Below are 14289 nucleotides of genomic sequence, written 5' to 3'. Positions count from 1 at the left end.
TGTAGCAGGGGTGCCTGTGTTTCTCTGCATGGGTGTGAATGTTTCTGGGTTAATATGTGCAGTGTGTGAAAAGACGGAGCAGTTATCTGTAGGTGTGGTGTGTGATGCTGCAGGCCAAGCTGACTTCCTGTTGTTATAGTCCATCACGGAGATCGGGGGTGGGGGATGCTCCCATGAGACTACCCCGTGAGAGTCACATGGTCTTGCTTCAGAGCGTTTAAAGGCCACAATTTTGTGTCTTTCTGTCCTAGTGGTTTAGGAGTGCATTCCTGGCCTCCTCTGAATTCTGACTTCGGCTCTTCCTCTCCTTTTTGTTGTTTCATTTTCTCCCATCCTTTCATGCAATCAACAGCTCTCAGAAGAAAACCACTCATCTCCCTGGGGTGCCTTCCTTGTTCTATCTCAGTCCCACCTAGCCAGATGTTTTAAAAGCTTGTTTGTTTACACAGTGGAAGTCATTTTGATTGATGCCTACCATAAAACTCAGCTTGCATGCTAGTGCTACATACCTTTGCATTAGTGTAAACATTGTAAAAAGAAAATCATATGAAAGGCCAGGTTAATTACATCAGCAGTTGTCTGCAGCCCTTGTACCTGGAATGATTGCTGGCGACTGTAGACCATTGGTAAGCAGGAGACACAGCGTCCCCAAGGCTGTAATGGCCCTCCTGTCCAACCCACCTCCATCAGTCCTGGACTCGCCGGCTAATTTAAAGCAGTGCCCTTCTAATCGAATGGCTGTCTGATAAATCTATTGAATCAGGACAGATGTCCGGCGGGGTGTGGCAGTGACACAGCGTCTAGACGGACTGAGAGGTGAGTAGAGGACTCTAACGTGATTCAGATCCAAAGGAATCTCACCCTTGAACTCTCCTTTACTCAGTCGGTTGTGTCTCCAGACGTGGAGCAGCTTTTTAACCAAATCTGTTCCACCTGAGTATCTAAGGGTCGACCCCTTTAGAGGGCAGGATTATTGTGGACACACACAATGATCTCTAAAGTGCACCCTTAGAAATGGCATGAGAGTTGATTGAAGCATGCATTACAGTAACAAGGTAGAAGGCTTAAACATGAGCCGGGCTTTATCTGTTCTGAGGAAGGGGTGAAGCCCAGGGCTGAATTCCACCTAATAATTGTATTGCCCCATGACAGATAACACTGATGTAAAGCTGTTTATTGTTGATGATGAGTCTATTGAACCTGGACATGCTCTTTCTCTTGTCCTTGGGGAGCTTATCCCCCCGGCAGGGCCGGCTGTGTTTTTATTACAACCCAGATTTAAATGGACCAGGTCCGCTGATCGACAAGCAGATTATCCAACTAATAAAACATACATCACGATATATAGAGAGGCCCCCCTGAGACTCGGGCTATTAATATACAAATATAGAGGATTACTGTATGCTTGTCTCCGTGGCTGTGGAGAGGGGATTAAGGTCCTGGTCCAGACAGATTGGATGTAATGTGTGTGTAAGACTCAGCCATGGCTGTTCTACAGAGCCTTTGTGTATGTACAGACTGATCTCTGCTCTTTGCCTGAGACGTCATAACATCCTCTCGCTTTTGTGGATCAGTTACATCCATTACATTCGTGGGCTAGTTCTGATATATTTAGAGACAAGCTTAGTGTTATAATTTTATTTTCAGTTTGGTTTATCTTTCTTTATACTCACATGTAACTCTTTTTATTTTTATTTTTTTTAATTATAAGTCATTTTCTCATCCAAACATCCAGGTGTTAACTAAACAAAATCAAAGGCTGTAAAGGGAACATCATAACTGTGATGCGACTCAGATATCTAAGTTGATTTTAGGCTACAGAAGTAATGATGTTCGGACCTATACCCCTGACTATGCATAACTTTAATCCACCCAACTTCTGGGTCTTGACCCAACATGTGAGAACTGTTAGTATAGACAGGGTTCCTTCGGATCCTTGAAAAGTCTAAAAAAAAAGTCTTATTTTTACCAGTGAAAGGTTTTAAATTATATAAGGAACTTTGGCTTATTGTTGAGAATCTTCTTAGCAAAGCTGCTCTACTGTATTATGATAGATATCACTTTACAGTAACCTTATTAAATAGAGGAAATAAATAAGCCAAAAATAATATTTTTGGGCAATTCAGTCAGGAACACTCTCGTCATAGATTTGAACCATTTATTGCCAAATGGAATACAGTTAGAGTTGGCGTTATAGCTCTGCTTTTCAGAGTACTCCCTGGGTTAGCCAAGCAGCCTGCTTAGACTTTCCAGGGAGTGCATGCAAAATCCCCCACATGGGTAAATACATAGAGACTTGATAGGATACAACATGGAGACTTAATAGGAGGAGGCTGGGGTGGAGGGGGCAATATTTCAGACAGCAGCAACGGAGTAGCATAGGAGTAGCAGGGATAAGTAAGAGTGGAGACGTAATTTAAATACACCCCCTTATTGCTAAACATGCACTGTGATTGGTTGAGTGGGGTTGGGAGTAGTGATTCGAGCATCAGCCTGTCAGCTGATAACAGCTGGGCGTATGTAGCATAAAAAAATACACAATCGGATGTTTTTGCAGCGCTGCTTTCAAAATAACTGTAAATACAAAGTGGTAGTGGCAAAATTTTAAACTTGAAGGTCTTTCTGCAGACATTTTTGTAAACCTTTCAAGTTCTTCTTAATGCAAAATTAGCTTCAGACTTTTATGCAATTAAGTAATCAAGGCATGCCTGACATTGCAATTGCAATGAAATTAATCGTGTAATACTAAAATACAGCAAAGTGCAGACCTGGGCTGTTGACACTAACCTACAATTTCAACATGCAACCATTAGGTCCTGTGTCCCAGAAGCAGTACTCCACCTTGTTGGCAGCAGTTCGATGTCAGTGGCATGGTGGAAGCAATAAAGTCATGGAATCATGTTAAATTGAATAACAGATCAACCCCAAATGGTTTAAATAATCCATCCTCCTCCTGAGTGAGCTCCACTTATTCAGTGATCTCTGCCCTCTTGTCTCATTCTTATTAGGGTTGTGCTGCATATCCCGGCACTTGAGACATGCTTCCAGTCTGCAAAGTTGCTTGCTTTTCATTCAAACTAAATCACAGCACTGCAGAGCATGGCACAGTCAGTGAATGTGGAATAGCCATCACTAATAATATCAACATGAACATTTGTAACCAAACTGGTATGAACAGCCACCTGTTACTTCTACTTTGAAGGTAACTTTTATAAACATCAAATTTCTTTATTTTAAAATTGTCCTACAAACCTTCACTGTTGCGTGAGGTAACCGTCAACTCTCTGAAGTTCTCAGTCACTGACACTGTGAAAGTGAAACTGATCAATTAATACCCAAACTGACAGAAGAATGGAGACAGACATGTACACACAGAGCACATGGTAGAGCATAGAAAATCAAATTATTCTCTTAACATACAATCAACAATTTCATAGTCTACAGCATTTGTGACTGAGAAATTAGCTCATGTCTTTTTAATTCTAGGAGCCACTGAATTGACAAATTAGTAGATACTCAAACAAAATAACTACTTCTTTGACTTTCTTTAATCATTTTGTTACTTTTATCACAGTTTTGCAGCGTCTTGAAGGAGTGAGTCTATTGTGATTTTTCTTTAAAGGAAGACTGCAAAGCTTAGGGGTCAACATCCCAGCATACTGCTAAGTTAAAAACAACACCAGAGATTTATTTGAAGTCAAAACTTCCTTCCTCAGCATTAAACTGAAACCTAAAGGGGAATCCTGATGAAGTTAGATCTTTACAGCAGATAGATTCATGCAGAGACTCTTAAACCCTCTGTGGGATACAAGTGACTTCATTGACTCTGGCTATAATCTCTTAAAAGTGAAAATGTGTAATATCCCATCTGAGAGATGTCCTAGAGATAGCTGTGGTTGTCTGTGTGTCCTTTACCTGCTTTAACATGCAGCCCACACAGCATCAAACGCACTCTGGGCTGTTTATCCCCAAGGGCGCCTAGCTAAAGGAGAGAGAGCCCCTTAATCATGTCCCTGTCCCACATCCTCGTTATCAGGCACGATTAATGAGCTCTCCATTAATGAATAAAAACAAAACAGGATGTGCCAACCCGTCCTGTAGCAGAGGGGCTGATAGCAAACGCTCCCCAGGTGAAATGACATCACCCCTCAAGGTAGATATGATAGCTGTCAGTGCTGGCTTTTGTTGGTGATGACAGGGCGCTTGTGTTTGTTGTGTTTGCATGCAACAGTGAGTGAGTACATGTGGCCTAGCACTCAAAGCTGTGTTTTGATTGATCAAACCCAACCTCTGGGGTGTAATCCGTTTTGCTTTTGTATAACTGTCTCCCTCTTTTGTCTATGGTGGCTATATGGTGGCGTCCAGAGAAGGGAGGGAGGGAGCGGGGATGTAGGGGATAAGGAGTGCTTGACGAGACAGTGGAAGAGGGGGAGGTGGAGGAGGAGAGGGCGGCAGGTGCAACAGACACCCGGCGCAATCACCGACGCTAGGCGAAAGCGGCGACAGGAAATCAAGGTTGTCTTGGCAACCTGGCACTATCGATTAAGCGCGGCCGTCTCCCTGCTCCCGTCAGAGTCCCGATGGAAATGGAGCTGTGTTGGGTTTCAGGAGGGGAGATGAAGGAGGATGAGGAGAAGAGGGAGGAGTCGATGATTGGTCAAGAGCAGGGATGGGCAATGATGAGTGAAGGTGGTTGTGCGGTACCACTCTCAGACATGTCTCACAACTGATTTAGTTTGGTTTTCTGCTCCAGAGGTGAACGCCAACCTCAGCGCCGTGTTGCTCTAAATCTCTTTTAGAGTTATGAAACAGACAGACAGGCTTTCATTCAGAACCAAAACAAAATATGATTTGGAGGGTATGGGGAATCATGAGTGTTTCCCTGCCACTTCACCCCTATCCTTAATGATAACAAACTTAATTATTATTTTCACTGCTTAGTTTCAGGGTCTAATGCAGGGAATTGGTTTGTCCTAGACACCTCATATCAAGGCAAACTTTTAAGTCACACCATATTCATTTAATTTTATTTAACTAATTTTTATCCATTAAACAGGTAAAGGTGTATGATAACACTCATTTAAGAAGTAGGCTTAATCACTTGATTTATAATACATGAGATCATATTTTAGAGCATTACATTATAACTACTCTACTGTTCTAGCAGACACAGCCCAGTTTCTTCAGAAATTATATTCTCTAGTTTTATTAATTGTTCCTTTTTCTGAAACTTATTTTGACATTTGCATGCACAACTTTGATCTGCTCACCTTCAGTTATATTATCCACACCCACATCTACCTTGGGCGGTACCACCTCTTCTCCTCTCTCTGTGGTTGATAATCTTTAATCATTCTCATCTGCAGCATATTTTATAAATGTCTTTTACAACTTTTGAAATATCCCTCACAGGTCCGTTGTGATCTACTCGAGGATAAAACCTTGTTTAAGACAAAAAGCAGAATGCAGAATGCAGAGCACATCAGACGCTTCTACAGCATGCAAACAAAGAGTGCAGGAGGAGTTATGGATGAGTTTATTGACCATGGAAGCTGCTTATGTCGACAGCTACACCTGGATGGGCCGTGCACAGGTGTGCTTGCTACCATCTGTGAGGGAAACACGGCGTTGTCTGTCACCTCTGCTATTCGGTCACACCTGACCAAATGGGTGTGTGCTCAAGTGTCCCAGGAGAGGAAAAGAAGCGAGGCATGCACTAATGAAACAGACTTCTGTCACTCATTCTGCTGCAACATATCATTTTCAAAATGTTTGCTATGTGACATCACCGGACAATGCAACAATGATTATATATATTGTAAATGCACACATTTTTGTGAGATTTTACTGCATTATGAGAGCAAGACTGGATTGCATGTTGATCCATAGCAGAACGAGGAAGCATAAGGAAGCTGAGGTAAAGAGCCAAGTGAGATCAAATGCTGCAGGAAAACAGCTTCCTCACAGCAGTTTAAAAATGATTAAAAGGGTCGTACCATACTTCCATGGGTGTCAGTTTTACTGGTTGGCCCACCCAGGTATAGCACTGCCCTTCCAGTGATAAACAAAAAGAGAAATGACTCTCCAACTGAGACTGGTTAATTAGATGCACACATAAACTGCAGTAAACTGAGAATTCTGGGTGCAAATTGGACTTTTTCCAGCTATGTGTTTCTGAACACTAGGGATGGGGATTGAAACGCTGTGTTTTTGAAATACCCGAAAATCAATAACATTTTAGCTTATCGATCCTGGTATCGAGTCTCACAGGCTCTGTAACGTAACATCATTTTAAGATATAACTGTTGTGAAAACATACATCAGTTCTTTCAAGGGGAACATAAACTAAAAGCACATCAATATTGTGCATCACCAGAATGTACCTTCAGCTGTCGGCTTTAGGAATAAAGAAGCTGCCGGCGTGACGTGCTGGGAGTAACATGCTCTCATATCCCTCTCTTTAGCTCCTTCAGATAAATGCTGAAAATTGCTCCAAAACTTTGTAGCAATTCCTGTTTGTTAAAAGTATTAACCCAGTATAGAAATCCATGGTGGAATCAGCAGAATTGAAATTAATTAGCAAGCTTAACAGGCTGAGAGGGAGAGTATGATGCATTCAGGTAAACTCAGTAAATTAGACAACTGTATACGATATGTTATGATGTATTCAAATGTCACATAAAAATAGGAAAATTTAGTTATTGACAAGAAACCTTAATAAATACAGTTGTGAATATGAAGAATGTGTTTATATTTGAGGGATATAAAATAGAAGTTACAGACTAAATCATAGCTTTTTAACTCAAGCTCTACTCAGTTAAGACCATTTCAAGTGCAAATATTTGCCACTATTTTGTTTTTCCACCAAACTATAGAAAAGTATGAATAGTGGTATCGCGAAGGACTTGAAAAATAAGAAGTATCGATAAAAGTATCAATATCAATAAAAATGAATGATCCCCATCCCTACTGAACACACAGCTGTACCCATGAGATGACAACTGCCCTGTTTCACATAGCGAAAAGACAGAAAAGTTTTCCATTTAAAAGCATATATAATAAAGATTAAGTCATTAATTAATTTTGCCATCCCAGTGTGGAAACTGCACATTCAACATTTGTCATCACAGTCATTTCCATAACCGCAGCCTTCTCAGAGCCCTGTTAACATTTTACACCCCTGTGTCCCTCCGTCTCCACCCACCTCCTTTGTGCTCCCTCCCCACTTGTTTCTCTCTCTCTATAAGGGCCCATGTGAGCACAGATCTCTCTCAGTTTTTCCAGGCCATTAGTTCACATTGTGCCTTTTGATTTAAAGACCCTGTGGCACACATCTAGAGTTTGCTTTTCTGTCTCCACAGGGCACACAGGTTGCCGTGCAAACCTCTGCGTGCACACACTGATTTCACCATAATTGTACACTGAGGTGGTGGTGGTGTTGCATAAGCCCTACGCACGATCAATACACAGTATTGAGTTGTTAGGAGGAGTATTTTTGGCTGATGCTACACTCAGTTGGCGTATCTTAGACAGGCCATGTCTCTTTCACACTTGCTCCCTCTCTCTCTCTTTCTTTCGCTCTTTTGACAGAAGGTGAAATCACCCTGTCCCAAATCCCTAGCAGATGTGGCCTCTCGCTCTTCTTTTTCTCTCTCTGTCACACACACAGGTAAACATTCAGAAAGATGGGTTCCTGTCCTCTTTGTTAACCAATTACCTTTATTATTTCATTTATTTTTCCCCTTAGGGCTGTACTGTCCATCATTTAATGACATTTATTTTCCCACCCACACAATGAAGCAAGCACTTGTCATACTGGGAGCCTGAGGAGATTTACTGCTATCTTCTTATTGGAAGGACAAGGGCACAAAACCCTCCCTGTCTCCCTCCCTCCCTCTCTCTGGCTTCCTCCTACCCCCTGTGGTCAGTCGAACACAGAGCAGGCCTCTGTCCAGCCATCATGTGGGTTTTACAGCCTGGTTAACCCGTAGCTATCTGCTGAGCCAGGCTCTATATTGTTTGGCTTCGTTTAGAGAGAGCGATAATTCATTTATTACTCTGGCACTAAATGGAAATATCAAATAGTTTGGAAGCATTCTTTGTCCTCTAGTTGAACATTTTAGGCATTAGTCTGCCTCTAATAAACACCAATAAAAACACTTTGTATGGTGTTAATTTAATCTGGTAAAAATTTAAAGAGTAGATTATTTAATAAACGTTTTATGGGCTTCTTGGCAGGGGTGTAGTTACTTTTTCTGAAGTCACAGTAACAACCCAAAGTCATAAAACTACAGTACTGAACCTCAAACAGCTTTGAAGGTGCTGCTGGGTCTATTTTACTACCTTCATATGGAGTTAACTTATTTTCTCTCTTCAGCTAAGCTAACTAGACTCTAACTGTAACTAGAATTAAAATGCTAGCATGAATTTTCTATTTCTTAAACTCATCTTAGCATAGAAGAAAAATAAGAAGATAAGTTAAAAATTAATTATTGCGTTATTTTTAACTTGAGCTAATGCATCGTCTCCCTGCAGCCACAGGAATGCTGAATAAGTCCATGACTGCTTCTTAAAGTCTTGTTTCAGTTTAAAAACTGTTCCTTTATTTCCTGTTCAATCCATATCAAGTTCCTTTTCCATGGTGAAGTTAATTTCCTAATCTTAGATTTACCTGAAGTTCCCTATTTTCTTTTAAAATAAAATAAAGTTGTTTTTTTTTAACAGGAAGTCTGTTACCCTTAGTTTAAGGCAAAAAATCCTAAGTCAAACAAAACTGAAGTTCCTTGTTGTCTTTCAAAATAAAAGCAGGTCTATATGCACACAGGAAATTTATCCTGTTATTTTAACTTATCTTTAGGTTACTATAGTAGAAAAGTCCTAAATGAGACAAAAACGGTTTAAAATGGAAAATAATGGATTTTACAAGGGGTTTCATAATTGGGAAAAAATTAAATCTTTTTGTTCACCCAAAAAATTGTTACTCCATGTCACAACTCACTCACATTAGCAACCTTACTGTATGTTAACCCTCTCAGTCTGAAATCAAGAGACACAGGTTATTTTAAATAACTTTTTAACCAAAAATTGTAGCCACTTATTTTCAGCTTCCCTCTTGCAGCCAGCTGTTGTGCCGCTGTAATGATGCTATCTATGCTTGCATAGCCCCTATGGGGGCTTTTCTAGCAAGCCTGAAACTCAGGCGACTTCCCGAGGTTTTTAAAGATTAAGTCCACACCAGAAACCCCAACATTTAATGTCTTTTTGAATAGATTTTTAATCAATTTTTTAATCGTTGCTATCGCTAGCTTAGCATTAGTTACCAATATGGATGTCACATGGGCTGTGACAACCAATGGCCAGCTGTTCTGTTGTCGCATCATGCTTTGCTAAATTGTGCATTTCTTTACACTTAGATCATGCAGGAGACGTCCCGAATTTGAGAGAAAGAGAGACAGAGAGCCTGTGATGTGGCCCTCTGTGTCACTGCAGACAGGAACTGCTTTCAATAATGGCACAAAGACAACCAATATTAAAAAGTTTTTAATATTTTTTGTTAATGTGAGTATTTTGAAGACTTTTTGTCATGGAGTGATTATTTTTTCACGTTTTTGGTCTGTGCAAAAAAACTCTAAGTAATTATTGTTTACTGTATGTCACATAAAAATCTTAGTTAAACCGTTATTTGATATTTTAAGTGACATTGCTGCAGCACACATTTTCTTGTAGCCCATGTTACCCTGTAACAAAGGATGTCTAGAGTTTGACTGCACCACAGGGTTGATTGCTGGCTTTCATGGGTGCCCATTCTCCCCCCTTATGGGCAGCCCTAGTGTTTATACAGACGTTTAAAAATCTGGTAGCTACAAATGCAAAAGTTCTGTTTATAATGGTCTGGACAGCACCACCGGTGGATTGAAAGTATGTCTCCTGTCCACGCTTTTCAGCTCTGAATAACTGTCAATGAAAAATCAACACTTACTGGTGTTGGAAAATGAGCTCAGTCCCTGCCATGGTTCATTACCACAGCATAAAACACAAGTTATTACATTTTTCCTTCATAACTTGATGAATTGTCATAAAAAGCTCGCATCTCTGAACGCTATTAGAGAAAAACATGATGCCTTGCAAAACAAAATCCATGTGAGTGGCTATTCATTATCAGTGTGGACACTTCAATATTTTTCTGTGATATCCAGTTATGTCTAGTGTCATAAGTCACTGCGGCATGAGTAGGACTGATGGAAGCTCTCACTAAAGTCAATGAAATCCATTTAATTTCAACATTAACTTAATTTAGCAAAGTCTTGTAAAGCTTGAAAAGGTACATAGAGCTGTCACAAAAGCAAAAACCAGAGCAGAATATGCAGAAGTAGACATAAATTGACCACAAAATCAGGTGAGATTAGTAGAATACACAACAGCATGGTTTGTGGCCTGGAGTTATGTCTTACTGGATTGTCGGGGCGCCTCTCATCCCAATGCCCCCCCCCCCCCCTTTATTTGGGGCTATTCTGGGCTGGACTAATGTGGCGGCGCTGCTGCTGCGTGCTGAGTGAGTCAGCGGTCATTAGGGCGTGCAGACAGCACTCTGCCGGAGGCCGCAGGAGCCAGTCAGTCTAATGATGAGAAGGGTGAAGTGCCGGGGACCTGAGCAATCAGGACGTCCTGTAGCTCCATCCAATTAGCTGCCCTCGGCCCTGCCCATGTTACTGTGACAACCAGAGATGGACATCCAGTTTAGTTTTCTTAGTTAAATAAGATCTAATTAGTGTTTTCATCTCTGATTTGACTCATAATGTGATCATTCCTCGTGTAATTCTTTTTAAGCTAAAATCCAGCGCTATCATAGCGATCGTGTAACCGATTGTAGCCCTGAGAGAGAGAGAGAGCGGCTCAGCCTTAGAGCTCAGATCCAGTCATCCTCCCCTGGGAGAGGCTGACTGAACAGGAATGTAAACACGGCAGCTAAATAAACTGCTGTGTGGGGCACAGAGGAGAGAGAGAGAGACAGAGAAAAGAGGGGGAGAGGGAGCATTTGTCGAGGTCAGTATCTCCCCTAGAAAAAAGGACAGACTTTTGCAGAGGATCTTTTAACAGATGTAATCAAAGAATTTAACCTGGGAGTGGAGATGACATCCAGCGAGCATTGAGGCTTACAAGGACAGCTCAGCATTCCTCTCCCTCCCCTCCTTTTAACACCTTATCTCAACCTCTCACTCTAAAATAAGATGCACTCACACCGTGTCACATGGCAGCAGCCATCACCCTCAGCTCCTCAAATACTCCCCCGAGTTTAGATGCATGAAAGTGCAGGAGGCCGCCATCACGTTACTCTGTGTTTTTGGTAGAAAGGGAGCTTTATGTGCTGCTGGTGTGGGCTACAGTGATGATCATTAGTGAGCACGTTAGGTATTGACTCTTATAGCGCCACTATCTCTTTGCCAGTGTTGTGTTTCAGACTATCAGGTGTTGTATGAAGTGTCAAGCCTCATCCTGTCTTTGTTGGGATTGGTTGTCAACTTCTCTTTCCACTGCTACCAATCATGGTCAGCAAAAAAAGGAAGATTTAACAGTTTGAGGCTTTTTATTTGATGTCTGCCAATATATATTGTTTTTTTTCTTCTTCTTTTTTTTTTTGCCAAGAGTCACCATACTGAGAAGTTGCATTTACAGCTCCAAGCAATCACAGATAGCTTCACCCTAAAGCAGCGGTTCTGAACTGGTTAAAACTCAGAACACAAACTTTGCTCCTTAATGAAGAATTTCAGTGCAAATTTCTGATATTTTTCAGCCAATCAAATTCAAAAAAGGCAGACAGTACCAAACATTACAAACAGAGGGAAAAAAGCATGATTATATAGAGTTTTGGCACAGTTTTTTTGGTCCCAGGTAAACATTCACGGCCCACTGAAAAGGGTTCTGACCCACTAGTTGAGAGCCACTGCCCTAAAGTATACCCTGCTTTACTGTAGTTTTCCCTTAAATGGAGCCCAACTTAACATAACGATTTCTTAATTTAGATTTGAATATTGAACACTTTAAACTCTGGAGGAAAAAATAAACAATATAGAGATAATAATTAAAGCAAACAGGGTCCTGTACCCTCCCTGAAATCTTTGGCACCTGACTTAGGGGTGCCCAGACCCCTCTGCCTTAGACTATACTTACTCACAACATCCATGCCTGACTCCTGAAAATTGTTATTTTTCAAACATGTTATTTTTTTAGTGCCCCTGGTAATATACAAAGACATCCAGAGCATGACTGGGGTTGTGTCAATCCTCTTTCCCACCCAGTGGTACCCTCAGGGTTACTCGCCTTTCTTGAGTGTCAATTTTTGGCCCAAGCATGCCTAAAAGTTCTGCACAGTACCGTATATTTCCAGTCCAAGCTGCTTGGCTAAGTTAGCAACAAATCAGTGCATGTAGCAGTCTGTTAAAATTCAACCAGGGGTGCACTAATGCATTGAAATCCACTGACTTTGGTCACATGTACATGTACATGTACCAGTGTTTATCTGTAGTATCCAATTAGTTTAATTTAGACATGGAAGAGTTTCAAGTCACCTGTTGGACAAATGGCATCACCATTGGCTAAAATATTGTTTTAAACAATGGCATCGGTGTTTGCTCTAACTTTCACAACCAGGGCATCTCTTAATTAAACAATGATAAGCATACATTCATTATTAATGAAGCTACTCAGTGTTATTCTTTAGTGTTTAAAGCATATTACACAATGGTTACTTTTATTTTTGTGTCTGTCTTTGGCTGGCAAGCTCCGCTGTTGTATAGTCTGAGAACTGCAGTGCATTTTGGGTTGTTTTAGTACGAGCAGGGTGCTACCATTTCATACCTTGTGTACTGTGAATTCAGAGGGTACTGCATACTCATGACATATACATTTAGCATGAATAGTTTGTGGTTCTGGATTCTGTCTTCTTTTAACAATCACATCTTTTTGGCCTTTAAAGATTGTAGGTTCAGGCTCTTCTTCATTGGCCTGCCTTGGCACCTAGAGGCATTTCTCTCTCCATACAGCCTCTGCTTTCAGAACAGAGAGAAATACATCTTGAAAACCTCTCTCTGATGTCTTTATATGTGGCTCCTTCAGGACCCTCCCCCTCCACCCAGCAGTAGCAGCCATGTTTTGATGTGGTGACCTGACTGTTGAGCACAGGTGCTGCCAGCTGCTGCCATGAGGTCTTTTTTACTTGCTGTAACCCAGGGACAGGTGGCAGCCATTATGACTGCGTCTGAGGTAGCAAACTGGCAGGTTTAGCCATCACCATCCCGCAGCCTGTTCTGCTCTCTCAGCACACTGTCGGCTGAGTAAGCTCCACTAGTGTGGCGCAGTGTCCCACCACCACCTGTCCCTTTATACCTTCTCCCCAAAAAACCAGCACAAGTTTCTTGTAGTCACCGCTTCAGATCCTTCTTCCAAGGTCCCTGTTTTGCTTCTTTTCTCTTTCAACGCCTTTCATTTTCTCCAAAGGTGGATCAAAGAGGTGAGGTCTGTGGAGGCGTATGGAACCAGACTCAGAGTCAACAAGAGGCTTTCTCTGCCTTTTTCTGCTTCGTTGTGAGCCAGAGTTTAATGTGGAAAAAATCCCCTTCCATCATCTCAACCACAACAAGTTCTCAATCCAGATTTGTCAGATATGACAGCTTGGTTTGTGGCCCAATGCTTCAAAGTATGACAACCTGGGTACACTTCAGGGGCCTGCTGTGCATGTGCAAGGCTCTGCAGTCAAGCTAACAGTACTGACTTTGAACGATGAAGCCCGTTGTTTCAAACCTTTTTCTCTGGGACCAGTAACAGACTGGGATCAAAAAAGGCTCTGGCATTTGCAACAGATTAGCCTTTGTGTTAATCGTTTTACAATAAATTCCATAATCTTCAATCTACCCGAAGTTCCTTATTTTCTTTCAAAACAAAATCAGGTTTCTTTCAAAGCAAGACTTGAACCTGGGCTGTCCACATACATGGGCGCAAGCCAAGCCATGTGCGCCAGGAAAACAAAAATTGTTTTCAACGCAAAATAGTAGAAATTGTTGACAACCTTGTGGTTTGCAGATATAAAGTGGTCACTGGAAAATGGTGCATATATATGTGTAATGCCCCCTTCCTATGACCTTTTTCAGTTAAGCCAACTATACATCTAACCAGCCCATCAATTCCCCCCTGATATCGTACCTGATTTCCTCCTCTCATCTCTCTCTTTGTCCTCCATCCCTGCCTCCTACACCGGGCGCTGGGCCAGAGGTGCTAAACAGCGTCTTAACCTGG

General features: G+C 41.5%; 1 protein-coding gene across 2 annotated transcripts in view; it reads left to right on the top strand.

Moving 5' to 3' along the window:
* Nucleotides 1-14289, top strand: part of zeb1b (zinc finger E-box binding homeobox 1b) — an 84618-nt gene that overhangs the window by 14343 nt on the left and 55986 nt on the right. The window lies entirely within an intron of this gene.

Source organism: Cheilinus undulatus, linkage group 19 (genome assembly GCF_018320785.1).
Source record: "Cheilinus undulatus linkage group 19, ASM1832078v1, whole genome shotgun sequence".
In the NCBI taxonomy this organism is placed as follows: domain Eukaryota; kingdom Metazoa; phylum Chordata; class Actinopteri; order Labriformes; family Labridae; genus Cheilinus; species Cheilinus undulatus.
This window is presented reverse-complemented; position numbering and strand designations above follow the sequence as displayed.